General features: G+C 38.9%; 1 protein-coding gene across 2 annotated transcripts in view; it reads right to left on the bottom strand.

Moving 5' to 3' along the window:
• The window catches only part of LOC150083032 (uncharacterized), a 379,196-nt gene extending 365,981 nt beyond the window's left edge, over positions 1 to 13,215 (bottom strand). For both annotated transcript variants that reach the window (XR_016547159.1, XM_090376987.1), the window contains exon 1: positions 12,996 to 13,215. The gene's annotated coding sequence lies outside the window, so the exon portion shown is untranslated. The remainder of the gene's footprint in view (positions 1 to 12,995) is intronic.
• Between the last annotated feature and the right edge of the window lie 4,644 nt (positions 13,216 to 17,859).

The raw sequence follows: 17,859 nt of genomic DNA on the forward strand, positions 1-17,859 counted from the left end.
ACTCTCCCGTCTTATATGACGAGCTTTAGCTCTGACTCTCTTAAACTGTAGGAGGTTAGCTGTGGTTGGATGTTTTCGAAAAATATTCCAATATTTGTTCCTTTCTTTTTTAGCGCTGTTGCATGCTTCGTTCCACCACATTTTTGGATGAAGCCGGATTTTGGATGATGATTTTGGTATAGCAGTCTCGGATGCTTTCATTATTGTATCTGTAATGTAGCTTACTGCAGAGTCAATTGTGTGGGTTGCTATGCAGATAGCATCTAAGTGAGCTATTTCTTGGTATTTAATCCAGTTCGCCTTAGCAAATTTCCAGGTTGTCCTAATGTTACTCTGAGGAGTAGAACTTATACAGAAAGTACAGATGATAGGAAAGTGATCGCTACCGCGAGGGTTATTAGTAACGGTCCAGTCTATGAGAGGAAATATCACTGGAGAGCATATAGAAAGATCAATAGCGGAGGTTGAGCCAGATGGTAAATGCACATATGTGTGAGCACCAGTGTTTAAAATTGTCAGGTTATGTTTGTCTAAAATTTTTTCAATTATCTGTCCTCTGGAGTCAAGATGTTGAGAACCCCATAGCGGGTGATGGCCATTCCAGTCACCCATAATACAAAAGGGGGCAGGTATTTGCATTACTAAATTATCTAAATCAGCAAAGGTGCATGTATGATTTGGTGATAGATACAATGAAACTAATGTTATTGTGATTCCGAAAGTGACACGGACAGCAATAGCCTCTAAAGATGTTTGCAGGGGGATGGGTCTAGAGGGCACCGAAGAGTTCACTATGAGTGCTACTCCTCCATGAGCTAAATTAGATGAGTTTCTATCTTTTCTATACATATTGTAATTCTTAATTTTCATAGATATTGCATTTGTGAGATTTGTTTCTTGAATGCATACGGCAACAGGCTTGTATTCAGATAGGAGATCGTAAAAATCGTCAAAATTAGCACGGAGCCCACGACAATTCCATTGAATAATTGTATCCATTGTTTGGTTTTAGCTAGTGTCTGCTAACTTCCGTGAGGTAGTTTGCTTACGCCTGTCAATTTTTCCTTTATCCTTCTTTGAGAAGACTGGTCTGCTTGTGTCAATGTCACCTTCTGGATGAATTTCAAGAAATGTGTCATCTTCATCCGCTTTTTCATCAGTGTCCATGGTATCAGATCTGAATGTGTGCGTATCAGTTCTTTCAGAGCTCTTAGTTTGTATTTTCGGTTGCTGATTAGGATTCTTATCTGGAGGTATTGTTACCGGAGTATTTACTTCTTGGGTTGCATATTTGGATGGAGATTGTTCTTTTAATGAAGTAAGTATTGATTTCGCCCAACCAGATATAGAGATATTTGGAGGGACGGAGCAGTCAGTCTGAGTTGATATTGTGCGTAGCTGTTGAGTAACTGAGGCGTATGTAGATGATTTAGTAGGGATTGCAAAGTGTTTCTTTGCCTCTTGATATGACACTTTGTTCTCTATTTTATATCTCTGAATGTTCTTCTCTCTTTTCCATTGGATACAATCCTTAGAGAAGGCAGAATGATTTCCCTGGCAGTTAGGACAGTTTTGGGTTTCATTATTACAGTCCGTATGTGTGTGTTCTTTTGAACCACAAGAAGCACAAGTGACTATACCTCTGCACACAGTTTGCGAATGACCGAATTTTTGGCACTTAAAGCACCGAACTGGGTTGGGAATGTACGGTCGAACATGGCATCTGAGATATCCAGCTTTTATAGTTGCGGGGAGATTTGGTGACTTAAATGTCAATATGACTGTTCGTGTAGGGACAGGCTCTCCATCTTTTTTGATGACAATTCTTTTTGCCTGGACTACATTTTGGTTACTTAATTCGGAGACAAGTTCATCCTCTGATATATTTAGAAGATCCCATTCAGATATTACCCCTTTAGAGGAGTTCAAGGTGGCATGTGGGGTAACCTTTGTGGGAATTCCACCAAAGGTAGATATTTTCAAGAGTCTTTCAGCATGTCTGTATTCACTCATCTCCACTAATAGGTCTCCAGATCTTAGTCGCCGAACCATTTTTGGAGGCCCAGCCACATTTTCGAGACATTTCTGAATCAAAAATGGGGAGAGTTTACTCAATGGTTGGTCTGTGGAGGAATGTAATATTAAGAAGAGAGGAGCAGAAAAATCTGTCCCTTCTTTTTTTTGTCTCTTAGCATGGGATTTATTCAAATTATCATGGTCGTCATGTCTACTTGAATCTGGATCAAGAGATCCATAGTAGGACTGTTTTGTGTTGTCCATAGTTGCTCCTTTTAGTCCCAGGAGAGTGGATTTCTCCTCCCAGGCTTCCAGCCCCGCCACGTGGAGGCAGGAGCGGTGCCACCAGTGACCAAGCGATAAGGTTGTTAGTGTTAGTGCGTTAATAGATTAGTTTTATATACAAGAAGAAAGGTGGCTTTCCTTTCTGTTGAGTAAGCTGACTTCTTTACTTTAGAAGAGCAAAATTATATAACTTTGGAAATTAGAAACTAACGTTCAACTACAATCAATCGCTCTTTTAAGAAAATCGCTTTCAAATCACTATAGAATCGCTTTAGTCACTCGCTTGGCACTCGGGGCCTGGACTAAGAGGGCTTTCGTCAAAGTGGCCCTATTTCAATTATGTATCAAGAACAAAGTAATAAAAATATTACCCGTAAGCTATTCAGTGATCTACAACTTCGGTTGTACCAAATTGCAAACAGAAGAGCTGCAAAAGGATGGTCTTGAGATCGACCGACCACAATTTAACACACGTCTATCTCTATCTAAAGTGCTAGTTGTATAATTATTATATTTTATATTCATAAAACATCAGGTATTTATAAAAAATTTTGAATTTAACTTAACTAAAATAGATAAGTAATTAATGATATTTCTGGCTTCAATGTTCTTATATTTTTATTTTTTTGTACCGCGATCAATCCTGAAAGTTTTTCAATTAAAGTACACATTTTATGCATTTCTAATTTACAGTTTACGCCTTTAACAATGCCATAAATTAACACAGAAGTCGAAAAATAGCCAACTGGTGCATAGAAATAAAATTAATCATATTTTTACCTATGCATTTTATAATAATAAAAAATAAATAACATTTCTACAATTAACGTATTTTATTTAAAAACTGTGATATTTTGATTCTTTTAAGTAGGTAATATAGTGGCAAAGGCTGCCAGCTCCTGGTTTAAAATATTGTGGTATATAACGATGTATTAAATACTTTGAGTTATATTACATTCTAAAAAAAAAAAAAAAAAAAAAAAAAAACATAATAATAAGCGTCAATAAGGAATGAGATTTTTTTTTCTAACATTCTACAGTCCGGAGAAACTACAACAAAACCTGGGTTCTTAATCCCCCGAAGAAGTGGCAACTGTAATGCGAGCGATCAACCAACATATGCAATAAAATTATTCGAGAAAATAAATGAGGACAATTGCTTCAAGGCCAACGAACACGTATCTCTCAGGCGCAATATAGCCATAACAATTCTTGCGCCATCGTCAAGAACTTGGTCCGGCTTAAGTATTTTTATAAGTGTTCCGTTGTAGCTCTAGGAAATGAACTTGATCTCACCAACTTGGTCAACCCACACCTTTCTTGCTCTGGTTTGTCCTTTGAGCTTATTTCGAGAATTTTAAATGTCCCCCGGATAGGTTACCATCCTTTCGTGGGGTAAGTCTAGTGGTGGGGCTGCCACCTTATAGCCCCTAGATAGGCTTCAAATGATTAGTGGCAGGTTTGACTCTTATCCAAAGGGCTATGCTATTTACAGTCGTAGGAACCTGCAGCACCGTTAGTGTCCCAGCTCTCGGCCAGCTTCATGCCTCTATATCTTGAGGGGGTCAAACGAGGCTTTTTTCAACGACCAAGGAAAGCTAACCTTACCGAGATTCTTGGAATCCAACTAGACAACGCGAATGATCTAAAGAAGGGAAAGAATACGCATAGTGGAGCCATTTGGCAGGAACCTTAGAATGTATCTCCAAAATGTATTCCTAATGGGCGTTTCCCAGCCCAAAGCCACCTCGCTGGTTTTCTCTTGGTCTACAAGTAACATTTCTGTTAACGGGGCATGATCCGTTTAATCATAACTTGACAACCACAGGAATACAGCAAACCCGTCTGCAATTGTGGTGACCCTGAAAATTGGGACCACGTTATATATACATGCACTACAGTGTTTATTGAACTGTATTCGAAGGGAACCTAAATGCCAAGTGAAATTTAATAAGAAAATAGAATATACAGTGGCGGACAAAAAAACTGCATCACCTTAAAAAAAGTAACTTTTGTAGTGAAACTTAAAGATATTGTTTGATTGAAGTCATTTTGTTTGTCGCAAAACAAAAGGTATTGCGTCAGATGACGCTTCTATTGCATTAAACAGTAATTGCAAGGTATTGCATCAGCCGTTTCTATAAATACGGCGTTGGAATGGTATACACGCTCGTTAGTATCCTGTTTTGCGGAGGTGTAAGCTGGCTCCGTTATGTTCAGCCGACATCAAGAAAAAAAACGTGCAGCTGTTGCTCTGTCCCAGGAAGGGCTTTCTACGCGTGCCATCGACGATAAAATACGCTGCCACCAGTCAACAATATCCCGGGTGTTGAAATTAAAGCGTGAAACCGGTGATTGAAGAGAAGACCTGGATCAAGGCCGTAAGAGAGTGACTACGCCTTCCCAAAATCGATATTTGAAACGGCTATGCGTTCGTAATCGCCATGCTAGTGCTCCTGATCTAAGACTGGAATTTGAGATGGCCGCTGGTGTTGAAACAAGTGCATGAACTATCCATAGACGGCTTTCGGGATGTGGTCGGCATACCTATCGGCCCAAGAAGAAGCCTTTGTTGACCCAACAAATGAGGAAGAAGCGACTTGCTTGAGCTAAAACGCATGCTTCCTGGACAAATGAGCAATGGATAAGATGGGAAGCGATATGTCAGAAGACGAAAATCAGAGGCATACCATCCTGACTGCATAACACCGACTGTAAAGTTTCCCACCGGTCAGATGGTCTGGGGATGCATAACAAACAAAGGGGTGGGACGGGCGAATTAAGTTTATTAACGGAACGGTGAATGCAGAAACCTACATTTCTATCTTGGAGGAGTGCCTGAAACCCGTTATTAGGGATCAACACACAGACGTCCAAAACTGCATTTTTAAACAGGACTCTGCACCTTTCCACACAGCAAAATTGGTAAGTTTTATGCTGTTTAGATTTAATGATGAGTTTATCTTCTTGTCTCACAAGGCTTAAAACATACTTACTCCAATGTTTTCCCTTGTTTTATTCCCTTAAGGTGCAGTCATACCTCAGAAATGCTGGCATTACAGTGTTAGACTGGCCCGGCAACAGTCCACATTTGAACCCTATTGAAAATTGCTCAGAAGAAGCCAACAAGTAAGGTTTAGCTACAGGAGAGCATTGAAAGGGTGTGGTACCACGAAATTGGGCAACTGTATATCCAGAAGTTGATTAACTCTATGCCAGATCTTTGCAAGGCTGTAATTGCAGCTCGAGGAGGAACAACAAAATATTGAAGACTTATTTTGATGATTTACAGTACATAATACTATTAGGTTAACTTGGCATTTCAATTTGTACACGCAAATGCAATAAAATGTATGTTTGGTTGTCATGATTTCCATTAATTACGCATTTTACCCTTTGGGAAGATATTTATGGCAATTAGGTATATCAGGTGGGGTCTTTTTATTCGATTTCATTCACAGAGATATATATCCCATCTAACAAATGCATTTCGAACATTTTCTGCAACCCACAATGCAGCGCAAAACACGTTATTTGCAAAATTCACAAGTGATGCAGTTTTTTTGTCCGCCACTCTGGGTATTCAGTAGAAAATTTTATACCTCAAAAATCAACGAAAGTAATTGAGGGAAATTGAGGTACTATTGCTATTCTTACCCTTCCTCCTTTTCGCCTTAATTCGAAAAAATTATATTATTCTGCCAATTTGCTGTTAAATTTAACATAGATTGCTGTTGATGCTATAATTATAGACTATTTGGACCTAGACAAACTGGCAAATAGCAAACAGAAACAGATAGAGCTTAGCCAATTATTGATAGGATATATTGAGTGGTGCTAGCCGTCGTCAACGTACCATTCGGTTCATCCTTTAGTCAGTAATTTCCTTCATCATTTTATTATTAGTTTAATTATTGGGTACAATAATGAAGTCCAACTTAAGTATTTGGCTTTATGGCTCAATGGTATACTTGTACCTGAATGTTCTATTTTCTTATCTAATTTCCTTTGGAATTTAGGCTCCCTTTGAATTCTGTTCAAGCACTGTAGTATATATTTTACAGACAGACTGACGTAATGTTTAATCAATAATGCCATTAATCAATAATTTAATGGCATTAATCTGATTTGAGACTATTTTTCTAATTATTACTTATTTCATATATATATATATATATATATATATCCCCAGAACACGAACAATATCGCGAACTCATGACTAAAATACAACAAACCCAAGAGCATCTCCTCTTCCTTGCAAGAACACCTCTGTTCTGCACTAACTGAGTTTGCGCAATCAGTATTATAACATAGGTGCTTCATTCAGAGGCGATCTTCCTAATTTGATATTCATAGAACTGAACAAACACGTGCTGAGCTGAAAATTGCCAAAGTCATATAGCATGACTTACTAACTCCATGAATTACTAACTGCTCTATCTACTGGACTAAACTGTGGCAGAAATTACTCACATGGAAATCCGGACAAACATTTTACAAGAATTGCAAACCCTAGATGCTTCAAGGTAGGATTACAAACCCTGAACTCCATTTTAGGATTCACTAGTCACCAGTAGACTGTCTGGTGGGTCAGGTGCTGCTGACCCCCTGTGGAATGCCATTCTGGCGCTCTACTTTGCACTGCATTCTTGTCCTTCAAGCTTTCTACTTCCTCTGGGTCTGAGTGGGCTTCTCAGACCAGGGGGATCCAATCCTTTACTCCCTCTCTACCTCCCTCATCAGGAGGACGCCTTATTTCCTGGTCCTTCCCACTTTTGCTTACCCTCTTAAACAATCTCCCTTACTCTCCCTTTTTTTTTTAAACTTGGTCTCCATCAGGAAGCTCAGGCGACCCTGGAGGAGACTAATATCGATGGACTACCTGGCTCGCGTCCCTGTGGTGGTGGCGGGCAACGTGGATTCCCACTGGGGCCCTGCAGCTAAATAGACAGAATAAGAACTTAACAACACGCTATATTTCACAAACCACACACTTGAACTGAGGTTCAGGTGCCGTCCTACATAAGACTGCACACACACACACTTCCGGCATTTAGAGTTCTGTTACCTCACAAGAATACTGATAGCGCAGTTGTGGGAAATCACCGGTAGCACCTTACACTCAACAACTATGCCAATAGTGGCAGGCTGCCATACACCCATAAATACACTAGCAAATTCTTAATGAAGTTTTCGTGGCGCGAGTGAATATCAGCCAGGGCTGAAATTTTCATATCAGATTTTTCACACTTGCAGTCAGTGGTGCTTTTCCAACCTTGGTAATCATTTTCATAGCCTCATAATTTTTACTTCAGGGGTTTAAACCTTCCCATTCTGATTTGGTCAACTGGCACTGAATTCTGCAGTGGTTAGGAAATACAATGGGGGGCAAACATATATACGGAGCCAAGTCGTCTGGACCGACCGACAAGCTCACTTAATTGCTTCAGGGTGTGTGCACCCTAACTGGCAATAAAGTCTAGGTTGTTTGAAAGCTTGAGCGTGTATGCGGGGCCTTAATTTCAATCGCGCAAACTTCTCTCTGGCAAATTCGCATGATTGTCCATAGCTGGATGATCGAGCGCCAGACCTATGATGGAGGAAGTGTGATAATTTTTCTGTTCATACTCCTAGATGGCCATCATACAGTGGTTTTGCCAGTGTAACCAAGTAAAAATCGCTTTTCAATCTTTATACCATTTCTTTCTTGCTTGTTGGATCTGACTACAATATTGGGCTATAGTTACTGGGTGACACTGACGAAACCACTGTACTTCCAAGGTGGCAAAAAATTAAAGATAAAAAAAAGTGGCAAAAGTTATAAACAGACCAGAAGAACGTAGCTGTTTGTTTTGGGATTTATTAGGCGCATCGGCACGGCATCTGTGGCCATAGTGCGCCAAAACGTGCAACGTCTAGATTTTTTCTCACTGAAACTTCTTAGCAGCTTAGTCAGCACAATAAAGTGTCCTCTGCCACTCATTTGGTGATAAATCTGTGTTCGATTGCCGTTAATCATTGCGAGAATTTCCAAAGTCCATTTCAACCGAAGCTGAGGATAACAGACTCCATTTCCCCGAGGTAAAATGGAGTTGAAAATTTCCCCTTGAATTATTTCGAGTTTTTCATCCTGCACAACTCGGCTCGTGCGGGCGCGCACACCTCTACAAGAATGCATGATATGGATGACAGCAACAAGCTCCGGCCTGTTAAAATAATAATTTGAATATCCTCGTGAAATAATTCTAAATCACAGTAAAGACGGATCACAAGATACCTTTATTTTATTCAGAACATTCCATGTTTATGCAACAAGGAAGTTATACACGCCTCGAGTTCGAACCTACACTGTTCCATACACGGCTTTTAATTCTCAGTCAATGATCACTGAGTACCATGAGGTGTCTGGTGGAAAAACCTTGTTAGAGGATGAGGCTGTTGGGGACAAAATGTCTGAGGAAATCGCCTATGTACGAGCTATAAAAATAGATACTGGCAAGGATAAACAATCCAGCATATAATTTACACTTGAAATGGCGATTACTGGTTTTAATTTAGATATAAAATAACATATTAAATAAAATCTGCACCTAACTTTTCCATCCTCCATGGCAGCTTAGTCGGTCATCATCTGCCACTCTCTTGGAACGATCTAGGTTCGATTCCAGTCGGTGAGTGGAAGAATTTTGGCGACAAAGACGATATGAATGATACATATTTTTGGGAGGGGGTTGTAAGTGTAGTAAACGTCCGCTTCCTTCCATCATTAAGCTATTATAATACTAATTTCTGAAGTTCAATCCAAGCGATCATTGCCGATTTCTTGTGGAGAAAGTTGAATTTTCCCCCAGGAGTTGTTTTCATGTTTTTTCAGGCCAAACAACAATCAAATCGGCTATGGCCCACCCTGTTTTTACACAGACACGAATAACAAGCTCCCGGGCTGTAAATAATTGCGATTATGTTGTATTATTTGGCATCTTTTTAAATTAAAGACAAGAGTCAACTTTTTTTTTCTGTCCGAAATACTGCTACATTAGCAAAGATCTAAAATCTGAGAAGACATTTAAGTTTACATATTTTTATATTAAAATGTTCACGCCATTTTAAATTTGCGCTTAAAAAAAAAAAACCCTTTACAACTGCCCTAATAAACGCAGATATTTCCTTCACAAGGTGTATCTGCCACTGTTTTCTTCTGAACGCTCTAATTGAGAGAAGAATAAAATTTGGAGTTATCTCTAAGGTTGTTATACAGTATATAGAGCATGTTGCATGTCCCCAACTGAGCTAAAAAAAAAAGTTTTTAGAAAAAAGGCTGCCAAATGAAGTTGACTAATCACTTCGCAATGGGGCCTATAAAATGCTAGAACCCAAATTACTCCATAACAACCGAATAATAAGAAAGCAAAACAGCACGAGGAGGATAGTTATAATTAAATTCGTAGCATATATTAGAAAATACTCAAAATGGTGTTTATAGCGCACGTATTAACCAAAATCTACCCAACACGTAAGTTGGGCAAAATATGTATTTTTTTAAAAACAAATTCTCGTCGAATAACGATTATTTTATTCCTTAAAGGTAAAAAATTAAGGCGCTATAAATTTTAGTAGCGTTTGTCAAAAACAAAAAGCTCTGCCATCAGATAAGAAAACCCCCTCCATTATATCCAAGACGAGTTGTATAAAATCCCTGCATAAGAAGCTTAACGTTACCCAAACAATGCCTTGAGTCGTGTTTCTATTTCTGATATTAGGTCAAGAAGGATGGAAGAAGAAAGCAGATCACAACAACGTCTGTAAATGCTTCAGTAACTGTTCAAGTTGGGTAGTTTATTCAGAGAATGCCCATGATGTCTTTCTTCAATGCTCTGGTAATTCTGTTATTCATCGACAACGCGGAAGGTAATTAAACTAATAAGTCATCAAACTCTCTTTTGATGGCTTATACACAGTTTCTTCTAACCGGTATTTTTCCCCTTCCATAACCTGAACAGAAAATGTTATGGAATCGGCGAATTACAAAACTGGTCCAATTACATTGGCACAGTCATGCTCGCTTTACTGCGTAGAACTGATGACTGCCCAGCTTATAATTAACCTAAATTTAACGTTATTAAAGAAATTTAAATAAGATACATATGTTATTTGTAACCTTTCATTTTCCATTTAGACGCATTTATTTATAAAATGGTTTTCATCTACAGAGCGAATGTTGTACGTGAAATATTTAAGCGTGCTAGCATAGGTGCGAACTTTAGAAACAAATAAAGTGAAAGTGACAGAGAAAGATTTCATCAAGCAAACACCGAATGGATCTTTGAACTATTGAGGGTTATCTCACGAGCATAAACTTTGAATGCAATGCTAAACATTAAAAAGGTCTTGCTACTACTGCTGTTCTGATAAGGTACAAACGATTTCCGCTTTGTTTTTCTGCCAGAACGTATTATTTTTTCCCCTTCTTCCTTTTAACAAATGTTTAATTGGTTTGAGTTCTTTTTTTTATCGATAACCTTGGTAATATCTAGAAACGGAAGTGCTACTGAGCATTAATTTTTCTAACCACAGAAAGGGGCCACTTTAACCACAAATCACTTGTTTTATAAATTGCATCGAAGTAACCATGGAGAAAAACCATGCAAGGCTCGCACACTGAATTAAAAGAAAAAAAAACACCATAAGAACTCTCCATTGAGATGGGCTTCGAACTGAAGCTTTCTTCATACTATGCAAAAGAACACTCAGTGTAAGGATTGTGCTAGTCGAAAGGCAGAACCATGAATACCGAGATACAAAAATCTTAAGACAACCCCAGTTAAAGTCTAAAGAATGAGTTCGTAGACAAGTGTATAAAATGTAGATCACGCTGCTTAATTTTCCATCGATACAGATTTCTTACGAGGTAATTCCCAATCGGAGATAGAATTCTTAAAGACCACTTTACTCTGCAGCCCGGGCTGTATTAAGCAGAATCCAGGCGGACAACCACCCCCCCCCCGGAAGTTAATCCACTTTTTTCAATCAGCAAAACATGCAAATTCAGCGAACGCACACAAACAGACTTCGTACAGAGAATCCACTGGATCAGAATAGCCCAAGATGATAATGGGCTGTATACCAGAAACTCCAACCCAAACATCTACCACCGCACTACTCTCCCTTCATGTAAGGGCATCAATAACCAGACAGAAGACAGTGCACATCCTACAGCCAGAACTGGAATGCGGAAGCAGCTGTAAGCACGGCGTAGCGAAAGTAAGCGTTGCAATACTCTGTCCAGTGACACCAACCTGACCCGTCAAGAAACCTACCAATTAAAACTGCAATAAACTTTTTGTTGGACTTTGCACTGCATTAATTTGAATTCAATTTGAGCTACATTTAATTTAACGGTGTCAATTAGTACTCTAAATGACATCGATTATTAATCGGGCACACCGTAGCATCTGAAAATGAATCGCAACTTAATTGACAAACCAACGTAACTGTTGTTCAATTCCTTTAATGAGTCTTCTTTTCCGGGAGTGCTCAAACCTTTAATATCATTTGTTTTTTTTGCCAGCTTAGGTTAAAAAAAAACTATTTAAACTTATATTTTTGGAGGGGGAAAAAAAAAGACACGGTAATTTTTGTTATTAATTAAAAATATTTGGTTATTTAGTTATTACCAGGCAGAGAAACACAAATAACAGTCGATAAACACTTCTTTGATCATTTGAATGTCACAGAGTTTGAAGCAACAATGTGGCAAAAGTACAAAAACCGAATACAAGCAAAACACAGAATTTCATTTTAAATTATACAAGTAATTAGTTTTTTTTAAAACTAACTAAAATTATGCCTTATATTTCCAACAAGTCGCTGAACTCCTTTTTTAAAAATGCTTCGCTCTGCTTTAATAGACTCCTGTTAAAGAATCTATTTCAAGCTTTTGCGATTACTGATAATTCCACACTAAGAAACAGAACAATAAAAACAATGGCTGAATGCGCACAGGAATCATTTCACAGAAAAACAATTATCTTTCGCTAAATGGACTTTTAAACTTCTGCTCAAACTTCATATTAGTATTCTGTTTAAATTAACTCACCGTATTAATTATAAAGAATAAGGCTTTTCCATTGGTCTAATTTCAAGGACATTATAAATAAATATATTTCTGTTTGATGTCCCTGTAAATAATTGTAAACAACTACTTAATAACTACATTTAGTATTCATTATCGTTCCGCTTTGTGTCTTAAGAATATATCAAATAAATTATTAGCATTAGAGGACTTTTTAACTATAAGCTGCACAATTCTGCATTATGCAAATAATGGCACAGTGTAAAGTAAGAAAGATATGCAACAGAGGATACAAACTTCGATAGCACGTAACATTTACATCATGAACTAGGCTAGTGTGCAAAGTGCAGTTTTTACTATCAGTCCTAACAAGCTTAAGCCTTCCTTTCTTCTAAAAATAGTTTTCGAATTCAGAGATCTGAATGGAGTTTTCAAACAGCAGCAACCTTTTGATTAGATGGAATAGTCACGGGTTTTAATGCAGCCAACTTAAGTAAATATATACAGCTATGTTTCATCCGTGGCCATTTTGAAAATAAAATTAAACACTCGAACTTAAGTTTTATACGAAAGGTAAGCTATATCATGGAGCTAAGTAACCAGAAACATTAAGAGAACATACCTGAAGTAACGTTGAAATGCCTCCAGGGGGGGAGGGGGGATCGTTACGGTCTTGTACGGTGCAGATATTCAAAAAGGAAAATAACAATTCTTTTGGCTAACTGAGGGTAGATTGAACATCACTTTAAACACCACAGAAAGTGAGTATTATTCCAATAGCTTCTTGAAGGACAAAACAGAACTTGAAATAATATATATCCTTGTGTGACGCGTTTGTATCAAACACCGAAAAACCCACTAGCTCCGTTAACGGGCTGCCGTTCACTAAACGAGCACGTGTTTGTCTTGACACAAGCGCCAGCGCGCAGACAACCCGCGCAGCGGATGGGAGTTTTCTGCAAGCCATGCGTTTTGAGTTGGTTGTAGTTAGCGTCAGAAGTGGAGTTGACCTGTATCAACAGGTGGCTGGTTTGCCAGCGTGCTGTTCGTTCCGGGCTCCTGTCCACTGCTTAACGAAGCAGAGCGTTCGAAAGATAAACGAATCTGTCGTCCACCGTGGCCCCCCACTGTTGATGCGCGGGTGAATGGTACCAACGCACTTTTCGTTATTATTTAAATCATTAAAAAATAAGTTCATTAAATCAAGAAGGAACAAATATAGATTAATTCAACTTTAAACAGCACACGAGCTGTAATCTAGTTAAACGCGGAAGTTATGAACGTCTGTGCTTCCATGAAGGTGGACGAATATAAACTAATAGGTCTGGAAATAAGGTCCAACGCTGTTGGACCTTTCCGAGAGTGATATTTGCTAATTACGTGGTTAATATACCAATTTATCGCTCACTTCAACAATCATAAATTAATTTCTGAAAGTTTTACGTTTCTGAATATGCTGTATAAGCTTTCAATCTCCCACCCCCTTAAGAATTGACATTGTGAATAGTCTTTAATCTCCCCTCCCCCCTTTTCTATGCTGTAAGAGCACTGGACTCGGTTAAAAATCTTAAAGTCCAAAGAGAGAAGGGGAAAGAAATCACTGGTGATGTGGGGGGGGTACATTTTCCGGCAAAGCAAGTGCCCGGTCAAGGATACCACAAGTGTAATAAGCGATTCCGATTTCGAAAGGCGGAAGCAACGATTGTAATTCCCCCCTTCAAAAACTTGAAGCGGCTAGCTCTCAAGGTTAGCTGGTCTCAGCGCTGATAGAGGACGCTTGTGGATGGCGTGGAGCTCGTTTAGTTAGCATGCTCGGCCTACAAATCAAGCGAGCCTGTAGGAAGCTCAGCACAAACGAGAACAGGACGAGATAGACGAGATTTCTACCGCTTGGGGGCGGTGGTCTATATTTTCAGGCTAAAAGACCTTTCCATTCACTGCCTACTAAAGAGGTTCTAGGCCAATGGCAAGATTAGAGGAAGGACTATAAAACGTAAATGGAAGAATATTATTCAGGATTATTTTAAAAATAGCTAATTAATGCAGTTATAAATTTAAATTTGAGAATCTTCAACGTTGGTAATAAAAAGTGGCAGAAGTTAATTGCTTCTTTCTGTACAGTACAAATAAAAATAAAACCAAATATTCCTCATTTAAGATACGAAAACCCTCTGTCTGACTCCTTAAATAAAGAACGCGCTGCTTGTTACCACTACAAATGCAGTAACCAGATAAAAGAAGACTGTTTTTGGAACTCTGTATTTAGAATTTCTCGATCCCAATAATGGCTGTCTTGCAGTAGTCATTGCAAAATAACCATCATTGTGGAAATGTCACAAACAAAAACACTATTTGGATGATGAGGTGGAATGCAATAGGTAGCACGCAGGCAGGACGAAGTCAACTCAAAGAGGCCAGTAGTTAGATGTGAGTAGCACTTGTTATAAGCAAACTGTGGAGCCAATTCAAAACAGGCAACCATTACTGAAGGAACTGTCTAAGGCCGTACTTGTGTCACACAAGATTACTATTATCAGGTACTATCTGCCAAACGTAACGAGATTTCACAGCATGACGACTTACTTCAGAGCATGTTTCATCTACACGAGCTGTATTCAACATACTGTTTATAGAAAACTTCATGAGATGGGTCTTAATGCAGGACGACCAGTTCTGTGTTCCCTTGACCCCTGTACACAAAAGAGCTCGTTTGAAGTGGTGCCGACAGCATGCCGACTGTAATCAAGAGCAATAGGCCATGCTAATGTATAGCCAAGATACACATGATGGAAGGTGTATCTTGGCTAATGTATAGCCAAGATACACATTCCATCATGTTCTGGGCAGATGTGCATTTTGAGGACCGGAGAACTAGACAGCATCCTCCTATACCGGAGAAAAACACTTTTGGAGATGGTGGTTTAATGCTACAGGCAGGAATCACAGATAAATAAATAAATGTTCTACATATACTCCAGGCCAACCATAGCGTATAAGTTTATACCACTATTTAGTGTAGGCTCGCCACAGTCAACAAAAAGCGTGTACTAGTGCAATCCCACGTTAACCATTCAGCTCCGTGCCCATGTATTTCCGTGATATGATATCGATCCTTGATGCGTTTAGGATTCGATACGAAGAGGAAGGAATTCGGGACATTGAAAAAGAGTGATGTATTCAAGGTGTTTAGCAAACCAATTTCCTGCATTTGTCTGGTCCAATGATACGGTGGATCACCCCGCTGGATGACTTCTCCACTATGTGCTCTTAGTCGGGATTGATGGTGCAATAGAGCTTCAGCGTTAAATGTCCTCGTACACGTAGCAGAGGTCCTGGGACATCCCAGTGAAACATTCAGAGGACCAAAACACTACTTCCATCTGCCCGCACTATACATGTGGGATGTATCACGTGTTGTTATCATCGCCCCCCCCACACACACCTTTCCATCATCATGATACAAAAGGAAAATGCAATCCCTTTCAATTAAACGCGATGTTTGACACCAAATGAGACTTAGATATCGTCACCCTGCTGCTCAACATTCCGTAATTACCGCAAATAGACCAAATAATCACCACCCCCAAACTACAGAAAAAGGAACCATTAACAAAAAAATTCGTTCTAATCCAAATACACGACGTTCATTATCCACCAGAAAATGGTTTTCACCTTCACTGTTTATCTCCTAAATTATAATTGGACATGGTTCACTTAACGTAAAACTTTACCAACTTAGAATTTCTAATACGGTCTCCTGTAGATGTGGACTACCTGGAGACTCTCCTCACGTCCTTTTTGAATGCTCTATTTGCGAGGGCCTAAGATCGGCTCTTAAGGCAACAGTTCTAAACTTGTCTCCTGGGTGCAGAGACAAATTTAGATCTGTTTAACTCATATCTTTCTCTCAATAATTTACAGTCCTTTCAAATCTTCTTCAATACTGTTTTTAATCGTAGGAAGACTTTCAACCTCCATGTTAATGGAAGCAATCAAATTGAAAATACATCATAAATGAAAATAAAATCTGTGCTCCCTCTGTCGTCGTGATAACCGATAACCTCATTAAAAAAATTGCTGGTTTTTCAAGAACACGCTAAGAAGGTTTGAACAAATATTGCATTGTTTATTAAGATTCTGCCAACTCAATCCTTCCTCTGTACAGTAATATTAACCGCCACTAACTAATGACTTCTGATACCACTCCAGATTACCAGAGTTACATCTAGAACTTGTTCCTGCCTTGTTGGTCATGTTTTTGGTGTTCATGTGTTACTACTCCTGTTTAACTGCAGACTTTTATGCCTTGTTGACTACTTTGGGCACACTGAATAAAGACATGGTCGAACAGTATCCTGTATAGTACTCCACTTTTTTTGTTTTCCCTTTATGCTGTTTTCTTCGTATTTTGCTGCCCTGTCTCTTGAGTGAAAGGGAATGATTTTGTGTGTACTGGAACTGGCAAAGGGTTCTTTCGAATGGTTCCAAAGTCGCTTTGGACATTCAGTACGTAACTGTCGAGGTTGGCCACAGTATTAGGCGCAGTTGTGGCCCACTTCTTCATGGTGTAGATGGACTCTGTGCAGGCTTTCCAAGTGGTGCTCTCCCTGGTGACAAAATGACCAGAAACAACCAAACAACACGCAAACTGCACAAACATAGTATTACACACATTTCTGGCCTTTTTTAGAATTCTGTATTCATCACGGTGTACCAAGGCAGAGTTGAATTGACGTTCGGGTGCCATCTTACATGATACTATACATATCTATACCTCTCAAAAAATGTTTTTTTTTTTAAATCACACTCAGGATTGGCGTATGGTGAATTTCTTTTTTCCTAGCCTGAGATTAGGATTCTAACACTCACGTTTAAGTACTTGAAACGTTGAAATCCAGTCGCAACTGAAACTGAGAAAATACCTTTATAATAACTGAAGTTTCTACTGCGCCAGGAAAAACGTTTCCCAGGTGCCAAATTAAATAATCGTTTACTGCTCGCGGGATCATTCCAGTATAACATTGAATGAGCAATTGAGACATATTTCCAACTAAAAACACGGAAGGAATTCTGCCGAAAGAAAGAAAGAAATTGTATTTACCAATTTGACAAAGTGTATTTTCAGCTGCGTATATATATTTTTTATCATCTGAACTTCCTTGAGATGTATTTTTGTTTCACTTCTTAGATACGAATAATGGACAACAATAATATCTGGACACCAAAGAAGTACCAGGATTTGTGAAGCGGGAGTGAATTTTAAGAACTGAGCAAGTTATAGTTAGAAACCCTTGAGGGAAGTCTTCACAAAGAAGAAGACAATGTTTTTGTTTCTTTATACAGGAAACCTTCAGTAAACACTTCCCGGAAAAGGCTGCTTTAGCCAGAAAGATTGCCGAGATATCCACCGATTCCCGCCGCATCTCAGACTATCTATACCGGCCTTGAATCCTGTAACCTTTACAGGAAATACGGTAGAGCGTCGA

This window comes from Mastigoproctus giganteus, chromosome 7 (assembly GCF_048544385.1).
Source record: "Mastigoproctus giganteus isolate SK-2022 chromosome 7, ASM4854438v1, whole genome shotgun sequence".
Taxonomy (NCBI): Eukaryota; Metazoa; Arthropoda; class Arachnida; order Uropygi; family Thelyphonidae; genus Mastigoproctus; species Mastigoproctus giganteus.